The sequence below is a fragment of the Oncorhynchus keta genome, chromosome 35 (genome assembly GCF_023373465.1).
Source record: "Oncorhynchus keta strain PuntledgeMale-10-30-2019 chromosome 35, Oket_V2, whole genome shotgun sequence".
Lineage (NCBI taxonomy): Eukaryota > Metazoa > Chordata > Actinopteri > Salmoniformes > Salmonidae > Oncorhynchus > Oncorhynchus keta.
Window position 1 is genome coordinate 1,655,330 of NC_068455.1, and position 10,220 is coordinate 1,665,549.

At 48.6% G+C, this 10,220-nt stretch overlaps 2 long non-coding RNA genes across 2 annotated transcripts; one reads left to right on the plus strand and one right to left on the minus strand.

The window, feature by feature from the left end:
- Positions 1-3,627: 3,627 nt before the first annotated feature.
- On the plus strand, positions 3,628-5,297 carry LOC127915663 (uncharacterized). The gene is made up of 3 exons (XR_008091541.1): positions 3,628-3,901; positions 3,986-4,069; positions 4,938-5,297. It is a non-coding gene; the product is annotated as an uncharacterized LOC127915663 (long non-coding RNA).
- A 1,652-nt stretch (positions 5,298-6,949) lies between these two features.
- LOC127915658 (uncharacterized) lies at positions 6,950-8,452 on the minus strand. Its single transcript, XR_008091533.1, has 5 exons — positions 8,274-8,452; positions 7,933-8,213; positions 7,609-7,872; positions 7,122-7,208; positions 6,950-7,074 (listed from the first exon to the last, which is right to left on the minus strand). It is a non-coding gene; the product is annotated as an uncharacterized LOC127915658 (long non-coding RNA).
- Positions 8,453-10,220: the final 1,768 nt, after the last annotated feature.

The following is a 10,220-nucleotide window of genomic DNA, read 5'->3' on the forward strand; positions in this document are numbered from 1 at the left end:
AGGAGAGCTAACGTCTCATTTAGGGGAGCTAACGTCTCATTTAGGGAAGCTAACGTCTCAGTCAGTGGATTTAGCCCCCCCTGCCTCCCCCGTAATTCACACCCTGCTCTAACATCTCTCTCCTGTCCAGACGGTGCCCAAGCCCATCGCCCTGGAGCCCTGTTTTGGGAACAAGGCTGCTGTCCTCTCCATCTTTGTCCGTTTACCCAGAGGCACCGGGGGCATCCCCCCGCCCGGTCAGTCTGGTAAGATACAGGAATACCCTCCTTCTGTCTATGTTTTCACTGTCTGTCTGTCTGTCTGTCTGTCTGTCTGTCTGTCTGTCTGTCTGTCTGTCTGTCTGTCTGTCTGTCTGTCCCCCAGTCTCCCCCAATCTCCCCCAGTCTCTCCCCAGTCTCCCCCAGTCTCTCCCCAGTCTCTCCCCCAGTCTCTCCCCCAGTCTCTCCCCCAGTCTCTCCCCAGTCTCTCCCCAGTCTCTCCAGTCTCTCCCCAGTCTCTCTCCAGTCTCCCCAGTCTCTCCAGTCTCTCCCCATTCTCTCCCCAGTCTCTCCCCCGTCTCTCCCCAGTCTCTCCCAAGTCTCTCCCCAGTCTCTCCAGTCTCTCCCCAGTCTCTCCAGTCTCTCTCCAGTCTCCCCAGTCTCTCTCCAGTCTCTCCAGTCTCTCCCCAGTCTCCCCTCAGTCTCACACACACCTCCTCTAGATACACAAACCTCCCCCAGCGACACACACACCTCCCCCAGCGACACACACACCTCCTCTAGACACACACACCTCCTCTAGACACACACACCTCCTCTAGACACACACACCTCCTCTAGACACACACACCTCCTCTAGACACACACACCCCCCTCTAGACACACACACCCCTCCTCTAGACACACACACCCTCCTCTAGACACACACACCTCCTCTAGACACACACACCTCCTCTAGACACACACTCCTCTAGACACACACACCTCCTCTCGACACACACACACCTCCCCTAGACACACACACCTCCCCCAGTGACACACACACCTCCTCTAGACACACACAACTCCCCCAGCGACACACACCTCCTCTAGACACACACACCTCCTCTAGACACACACACCTCCTCTAGACACACACACCTCCTCTAGACACACACTCCTCCTCTAGACACACACTCCTCCTCTAGACACACACACCTCCTCTAGACACACACACCTCCTCTAGACACACACACACCTCCCCTAGACACACACACCTCCCCCAGCGACACACACCTCCTCTAGACACACACACCTCCTCTAGACACACACCTCCTCTAGACACACACCCCTCCCCCGTGTAGATAGCGTAGTCCTATAGCATAATGGTAATCATGTATTTGAATGGTAAATCTTTATTAAATATCTGGGTAAGATGTTGCGTATCTACAATACAGGTGAATGAGTATTAATCAATAGGAGGGTGTCCCTGCGTTCAGATCTGGTTTGGGATGATTCACAGTCTGTTTCTCCTCCATTTGGGATGATTCACAGTCTATTTCTCTTCCATTTGGGATGATTCACAGTCTGTTTCTCCTCCATTTGGGATGATTCACAGTCTGTTTCTCCTCCATTTGGGATGATTCACAGTCTGTTTCTCCTCCATTTGGGATGATTCACAGTCTGTTTCTCCTCCATTTGGGATGATTCACAGTCTGTTTCTCCTCCATTTGGGATGATTCACAGTCTGTTTCTCCTCCATTTGGGATGATTCACAGTCTGTTTCTCCTCCATTTGGGATGATTCACAGTCTATTTCTCCTCCATTTGGGATGATTCACAGTCTGTTTCTCCTCCATTTGGGATGATTCACAGCCTGTTTCTCTTCCATTTGGGATGATTAAGAGTCTGTTTCTCTTCCATTTGGGATGATTCAGAGTCTGTTTCTCTTCCATTTGGGATGATTCACAGTCTGTTTCTCTTCCATTTGGGATGATTCACAGTCTGTTTGTCTTCCATTTGGGATGATTCACAGTCTATTTCTCTTCCATTTGGGATGATTCACAGTCTGTTTCTCTTCCATTTGGGATGATTCACAGTCTGTTTCTCTTCCATTTGGGATGATTCACAGTCTGTTTGTCTTCCATTTGGGATGATTCACAGTCTATTTCTCTTCCATTTGGGATGATTCACAGTCTGTTTCTCTTCCATTTGGGATGATTCACAGTCTGTTTCTCTTCCATTTGGGATGATTCACAGTCTGTTTCTCTTCCATTTGGGATGATTCAGAGTCTGTTTCTCCTCCATTTGGGATGATTCACAGTCTGTTTCTCTTCCATTTGGGATGATTCACAGTCTGTTTCTCTTCCATTTGGGATGATTCACAGTCTGTTTCTCCTCCATTTGGGATGATTCACAGTCTGTTTCTCTTCCATTTGGGATGATTCACAGTCTGTTTCTCCTCCATTTGGGATGATTCACAGTCTGTTTCTCTTCCATTTGGGATGATTCACAGTCTGTTTCTCTTCCATTTGGGATGATTCAGAGTCTGTTTCTCCTCCATTTGGGATGATTCACAGTCTGTTTCTCTTCCATTTGGGATGATTCACAGTCTGTTTGTCTTCCATTTGGGATGATTCACAGTCTGTTTCTCCTCCATTTGGGATGATTCACAGTCTGTTTCTCCTCCATTTGGGATGATTCACAGTCTGTTTCTCCTCCATTTGGGATGATTCACAGTCTGTTTCTCCTCCATTTGGGATGATTCACAGTCTATTTCTCTTCCATTTGGGATGATTCACAGTCTGTTTGTCTTCCATTTGGGATGATTCACAGTCTGTTTCATTTCCATTTGGGATGATTCACAGTCTGTTTCTCCTCCATTTGGGATGATTCACAGTCTGTTTCTCCTCCATTTGGGATGATTCACAGTCTGTTTCTCTTCCTTTTGGGATGATTCACAGTCTGTTTCTCTTCCATTTGGGATGATTCACAGTCTGTTTGTCTTCCATTTGGGATGATTCACAGTCTGTTTCTCCTCCATTTGGGATGATTCACAGTCTGTTTCTCTTTACCCATTTGGGATGATTCACAGTCTGTTTCTCTTCCATTTGGGATGTATTTGATGGTACTGATCAACATCATTTGCATAGAAGAAGCAATCTCTTATTTTATATAATTGTATGCTGTCTTTATGTCTTCATTCATGATGCATGAGCCACTTTGCTATGCGCCTTGCGCACACAGGAAGTTTGGTTGGTGAAGCTTGACACGAGGCAGAGATATTTTTCTCCAGTATCTCTGCTTGAGAGAGAGAGAAAGAGATGATGATGAAGTGAATGAATCAAGTTCTTGGTGACAATCAACTTGGAAATTAGCATATTTTTGCCTCATCACAAACAAAGTACTGTTAACGTCATCTAGCTTGGAAAGTTAGCCTACATAGCTGGAAGCTACCGCTGTCATCTTGCATTGTAAAACATAGTTTTGTGAACATTAATGAACCGTTTCAACATTTCTTAATGCCGTGTTACATTTATTGAAGATTATTAACTTCTGGGCAGTCGAACATGATGCAGCCCGGACTCCCAGAGCAACAGGTCCTCGTCAACAGGCCCGGACTCCCAGAGCAACAGGTCCTCGTCAACAGGCCCGGACTCCCAGAGCAACAGGTCCTCGTCAACAGGTGCTCGTCAACAGGTGCTCGTCAACAGGTGCTCGTCAACAGGTGCTCGTCAACAGGTCCTCGTCAACAGGTCCTCGTCAACAGGCCCGGACTCCCAGAGCAACAGGTCCTCGTCAACAGGTGCTCGTCAACAGGTGCTCGTCAACAGGTGCTCGTCAACAGGTCCTCGTCAACAGGTCCTCGTCAACAGGTCCTCGTCAACAGGTCCTCGTCAACAGGTCCTCGTCAACAGGTCCTCGTCAACAGGTCCTCGTCAACAGGTCCTCGTCAACAGGTCCTCGTCAACAGTTCCTCGTCAACAGTTCCTCGTCAACAGTTCCTCGTCAACAGTTCCTCGTCAACAGGTCCTCGTCAACAGGTCCTCGTCAACAGGTCCTCGTCAACAGGTCCTCGTCAACAGGTCCTCGTCAACAGGTCCTCGTCAACAGGTCCTCGTCAACAGGTCCTCGTCAACAGGTCCTCGTCAACAGGTCCTCGTCAACAGTTCTCGTCAACTGGTCTCGCCAACAGGCCCGGACTCCCAGAGCAACAGGTGCTCGTCAACAGGTGCTCGTCAACAGGTGCTCGTCAACAGGTGCTCGTCAACAGGTGCTCGTCAACAGGTGCTCGTCAACAGGTCTCGTCAACAGGTCTCGTCAACAGGTCTCGCAACAGGCCCGACTCCCAGAGCAACAGGTGCTCGTCAACAGGTGCTCGTCAACAGGTGCTCGTCAACAGGTGCTCATCAACAGGTGCTCGTCAACAGGTGCTCGTCAACAGGTGCTCGTCAACAGGTCTCGTCAACAGGTCTCAACAGGTCTCGTCAACAGGTCTCGTCAACAGGTCTCGTCAACAGGTCTCGTCAACAGTTCCTCGTCAACTGGTCTCGTCAACAGGTCTCGTCAACAGGTCTCGTCAACTGGTCTCGTCAACTGGTCCTCGTCAACAGGTCTCGTCAACAGGTCTCGCCAACAGGTCTCGTCAACAGGTCTCGTCAACAGGTCGTCAACAGTTCTCGCAACTGGTCTCGTCAACAGGTCTCAACAGTCTCGTCAACAGGTCTCGTCAACAGGTCTCAATAGGTCTCAACAGGTCTCGCAACAGGTCCTCGTCAACAGGTCTCGTCAACAGGTCCTCGTCAACAGGTCCTCGTCAACAGGTTCTCGTCAACAGTTCCTCGTCAACAGTTCTCGTCAACTGGTCTCGTCAACTGGTCTCGTCAACTGGTCTCGCCTCAGTTCCAACAGGTTCTCGTCAACTGGTCTCGCCAACAGGTTCCTCGTCAACAGTTCCTCGTCAACAGGTCCTCATCAACAGGTCCTCGTCAACAGACAGGAGAAACGCTGACAGACTTGATCCTCTCTCATTTAGTAGACGACGTGAGGCACAGTTGACAGAAGTATCCGAGTACGGAACAATTTTTTCCGTATCTGAAAAGTTTATCTATACCGTACAGCGCTAATCCTTCTTGTTCACTTCTGCAAATGGCTGCCTTCTAAATTAAAGTGCCACTAGCCACCACTGTATCCTAAGGCCCATTTGGTTTATGATGAACATATTTGTCCTAAGACATCACTTCCTGTTTGCTAATACATTTTTTATTTTTCACCTTTTATTTAACGAGTCAGGTCAGTTAAGAACAAATTATTATTTTCAATGATGGCCTGAGAACAGTGGGTTAACTGCCTGTTCAGGGGGCAGAACGACAGATTTGTACCTTGTCAGCTCTGGGATTCAGTTACTAGTCCAACGCTCTAACCAGTAGACGACCTGTCTATCTGTCTGTCTGTCTGTCTGTCTGTCTGTCTGTCTGTCTGTCTGTCTGTCTTGCTACTTATACATCACTTCCTGTTACTAATACATCACTTCCTGTCTCTGTGTAGGTCTAACGGTGGCCTCAGCCCTGGTGGATGTGTCTCAGCAGATGTGTCTTGGTTACAAGGAGAAGTCATGTGGTCTGAGGAACAGGAAGCATCACCCCTCTGCACAGCCCTCCACCTGTATCTGACCACACCCCTCCCTGCCCCTGGACCCACCCTGCCCCTGGACCCACCACTTCCCCTGCCCCAGAGACTATAACCCCGAACAGGAAGCAACACCCCTCCGCACAGCCCTCCACCTGTATCCGACCACACCCCCTCCCTGCCCTTGGACCCACCCCAGAGACTATAACCCCGAACTGAAGGAAGAGAAGGAGGGAGAAAGGGGGGAGAGGACAGTCACCTTCCTAAAGGCTTCCCAGTTGACACCTGGTGCACCACAGCACCTGGTCAGAAGAGAGGGTTCACGGCGTCATTGCTGCTCGAGGAGAGGCGTTGTTGTCTGTCTGGTGTCCACCCGGGTGTAACTGGTGATGCTATCAGTCTCCTGTTAGAATCTGTCCTAGGGTCAGTTTTCCTTCTGTTTTCTTCTTCTGGTGAGACCACACAGCTGCTCTGGTTCTCCTCTCCTTTCTATGCCCCCCCTCTCCACTTCTGCCCTCTCCTCCCCTTGTCTTCCCCTCTCTACCCCCTGCCTCCCCTCTCTACCCTTCTCTACCCCTCTCTACCCCCTGCCTCCCCTCTCTACCCCCTTCTCTACCCCTCTCTACCCCCTGCCTCCCCTCTCTACCCTTCCCTACCCCTCTCTACCCCCTGCCTCCCCTCTCTACCCTTCTCTACCCCTCTCTACCCCCTGCCTCCCCTCTCTACCCCCTGCCTCCCCTCTCTACCCCCTGCCTCCCTCTCTACCTCCCCTCTCTACCCCTCTCTACCTCCCCTCTCTACCCCCTGCCTCCCCTCTCTACCTCCCCTCTCTACCCCTCTCCTCCCTCAGCTCACTGTTCTCTGCCTCTCCTCTGTTACCCATTCAGGTTGAAAACACTGTTTCCTAACAGATATCTCCTGTCTGGCCTCAAACAAGACAACGCCTTCCTGCATAACTTCCTGTTGCCTCCCAGCCTCTAACCCTCTAACAGTCTGAGTTGTGGGATGTTATTTCCCTGTTCTCCTAACCTGGGTATCTTCAACCTAACAATATCCCCCAACCCACCGGGCTGTTCTCCTGAAGGAGTATCTATAGGAACAATAGGGTGGGGGGAACAGTAGGGCTTGGGGAGGGATTTGAACCGTGGATTGTGAAGGCAGTGTAAACAGCAGCAGATCTCCCTCTATACCTCGCTGGGACAGACAGGCTGGGGGACATTTACATGTCTATGACCTCTATTATGGGATGAGTGTCTCCATGACCTCTATTATGGGATAGACAGGCTGGGGGACATTTACATGTCTATGACCTCTATTATGGGATGAGTGTCTCCATGACCTCTATTATGGGATGACAGGCTGGGGAACATTTACATGTCTATGACCTCTATTATGGGATGAGTGTCTCCATGACCTCTATTATGGGATAGACAGGCTGGGGGACATTTACATGTCTATGACCTCTATTATGGGATGAGTGTCTCCATGACCTCTATTATGGGACAGACAGGCTGGGGGACATTTACATGTCTATGACCTCTATTATGGGATGAGTGTCTCCATGACCTCTATTATGGGATGAGTGTCTCCATGACCTCTATTATGGGATGAGTGTCTCCGTGACCTCTATTATGGGATGAGTGTCTCCATGATCTCTATTATGGGATGAGGTTCTCTGACCTCTATTATGGGATGAGTGCCTCTGTGACCTCTATTATGGGATGAGTGTCTCCGTGACCTCTATTATGGGATGAGTGTCTCCGTGACCTCTATTATGGGATGAGTGTCTCTATGACCTCTTATGGGATGAGTGTCTCCGTGACCTATTATGGGATGAGTGTCTCCGTGACCTCTTATGGGATGAGTGTCTCCGTGACCTCTTATGGGATGAGTGTCTCCGTGACCTCTATGATGGGATGAGTGTCTCCGTGACCTCTATGATGGGATGAGTGTCTCCATGACCTCTATGATGGGATGAGTGTCTCTATGACCTCTATTATAGGATGAGTATCTGTCTCCGTGACCTGCAGACCAAAGCTTCATACAGTAAATGACACCACAGATAGAGAAGCAGGCAGGGGGTCCAGCTCGTTTTGGGACACAGCATTGCACCATATTCCTGCTTCATGCAAGCATCCAGTATCCTGCCCTCTACCTGGGATGGCAGCAGAGCTCTCCTCCTCTCGTCTCCTCCTCTCCTCCTCAGCATCCAGTATCCTGCCCTCTACCTGGGATAGCAGCAGAGCTCTCCTCCTCTCCTCCTCAGCCTCCAGTATCCTGCCCTCTACCTGGGATGGCAGCAGAGCTCTCCTCCTCTCCTCCTCAGCCTCCAGTATCCTGCCCTCTACCTGGTATAGCACCAGAGCTCTCCTCCTCTTCTCCTCTCCTCTCCTCTCCCTCTCCTCCTCTCCCCCAGTCTCCTCTCCTCATTTACATTACATTTACATTTAAGTCATTTAGCAGACGCTCTTATCCAGAGCGACTTACAAATTGGTGCATACACCTTATGACAACCAGTGGAACAGCCCTTGCATCTCCTCAGCCTCCAGTATCCTGCCCTCTACCTGGGATGGCCCCAGAGCTCTCCTGCTCTCCTCTCCTCCTCAGCCTCCAGCGTCCTGCCCTCTACCTGGGATGGCCCCAGAGCTCTCCTCCTCTCCTCCTCAGCCTCCAGCGTCCTGCCCTCTACCTGGGATGGCCCCAGAGCTCTCCTCCTCTCCTCTCCTCCTCAGCCTCCAGCGTCCTGCCCTCTACCTGGAATGGCACCAGAGCTCTCCTCCCCTCCTCTCCTCCTCTCCTCTTCTTCTCCTCTCCTCCTCAGCCTCCAGTATCATGCCCTCTACCTGGGATGGCAGAATAGCCTCTCCTCTCCTCCCTCTCCTCTCCTCTCCTCTCCTCTCCTCTCCTCTCCTCTCCTCTCTCCTCTCCTCTCCTCCCTCTCCTCTCCTCTCCTCCTCCTCTCCTCCCTCTCCTCCTCTCCTCTCCTCTCCTCTCCTCTCCGCTCCTCTCCTCTCCTCTCCTCTCCTCTCCTCTCCTCTCCTCTCCTCCTTTCCTCCAGTATCCTCTTCCCCATTACAGCATGATGTTCCTTGCCTGGTGACACCTCTTAAAATCTGTCCACTAGGCGACCAAACCCTTCCTCTCCTCTCCTCTCGTGCCATCACACAGACCCCAAGGAGCTGGTCTCAGCAGCAACCCTCTGAAACATACATTGTATTCAGAAAGTATTCATACCCCCTTGACTTTAGAAATACATTTGATTTATTGATTTATTCCACATTTTGTTGTGTTACAGCCTGAATTCAAAATGGATTCAATTGATTTGTTTTCTCACCCATCTACACACGATACCCCATAATGATGAAGTGAAAACGTGTTTTTAGAAATCTTAGCAAATGTATTGAAAATTAAATACAGAAATCTAATTGACATAAGTATTCAGACCCTTTGCTAGGGGACTCAAAATTGATCTCAGGTGCTTCCTGTTTCCATTGATCATCCTTGATGATATATACGGTCTGTATAAGGTCCTACAGTTGACAGTGCATGTCAGAGCAGAAACCAAGCCAGACGGAAGCCACTCCTGAGAAAAAGGCACATGACACCTGGAGTAAAAAGGCACTTTGAAGAATCTGAAATGTAAAATATATTTATATTTGTTTAACACGTTGTTTGGTTACTACATGATTCCATGTGTGTTATTTCATAGTTGTGATGCCTTCACTGTTATTCTACAATGTAGAAAATAGTACAAATAAAGAAAAACCCTGGAATGAGTAGGTGTACTAAAACCTTTGACCAGTACTGTGTATACAGTCCCTTGCGAAAGTATTCGGCCCCCTTGAACTTTGCGACCTTTTGCCACATTTCAGGCTTCAAACTTAAAGATATAAAACTGTATTTTTTTTGTGAAGAATAAACAACAAGTGGGACACAATCATGAAGTGGAACGACATTTATTGGATATTTCAAACTTTTTTAACAAAAACTGAAAAATTGGGCGTGCAAAATTATTCAGCCCCCTAACCCTATAATCGCAGCAAAAGGTGGCGCTACAAAGTATTAACTTAAGGGGATGAATAATTTTGCACGCCCAATTTTTCAGTTTTTGATTTGTTAAAAAAGTTTGATAAATCTAATAAATGTCGTTCCACTTCATGATTGTGTCCCACTTGTTGTTGATTCTTCACAAAAAAATACAGTTTTATATCTTTATGTTTGAAGCCTGAAATGTGGCAAAAGGTCGCAAAGTTCAAGGGGGCCGAATACTTTCGCAAGGCACTGTATATCACTTCTTTCCAAAAGTATTCAGACCCCTTGACTTTTTCCACATTTTGTTACATTACAGCCTTATTCTAGAATTGATACAATTATTTTTTTTCCCAACAATCTACAAACATTACCCCATAATGACATCACAATACCCCATAATGACATCACAATACCCCATAATGACATCACAATACCCCATAATGACATCACAATACCCCATAATGACAAATTCAAAGTCAAGGGGTCTGAATACTTTCCGAATGCACTGTACATTATTATTCAGACCCTTTACTCAGTACTTTGTTGAAGCACCTTTGGCAGTGATTACAGCCTTGAGTCTTCTTGGGTATGATGCGACAAGCTT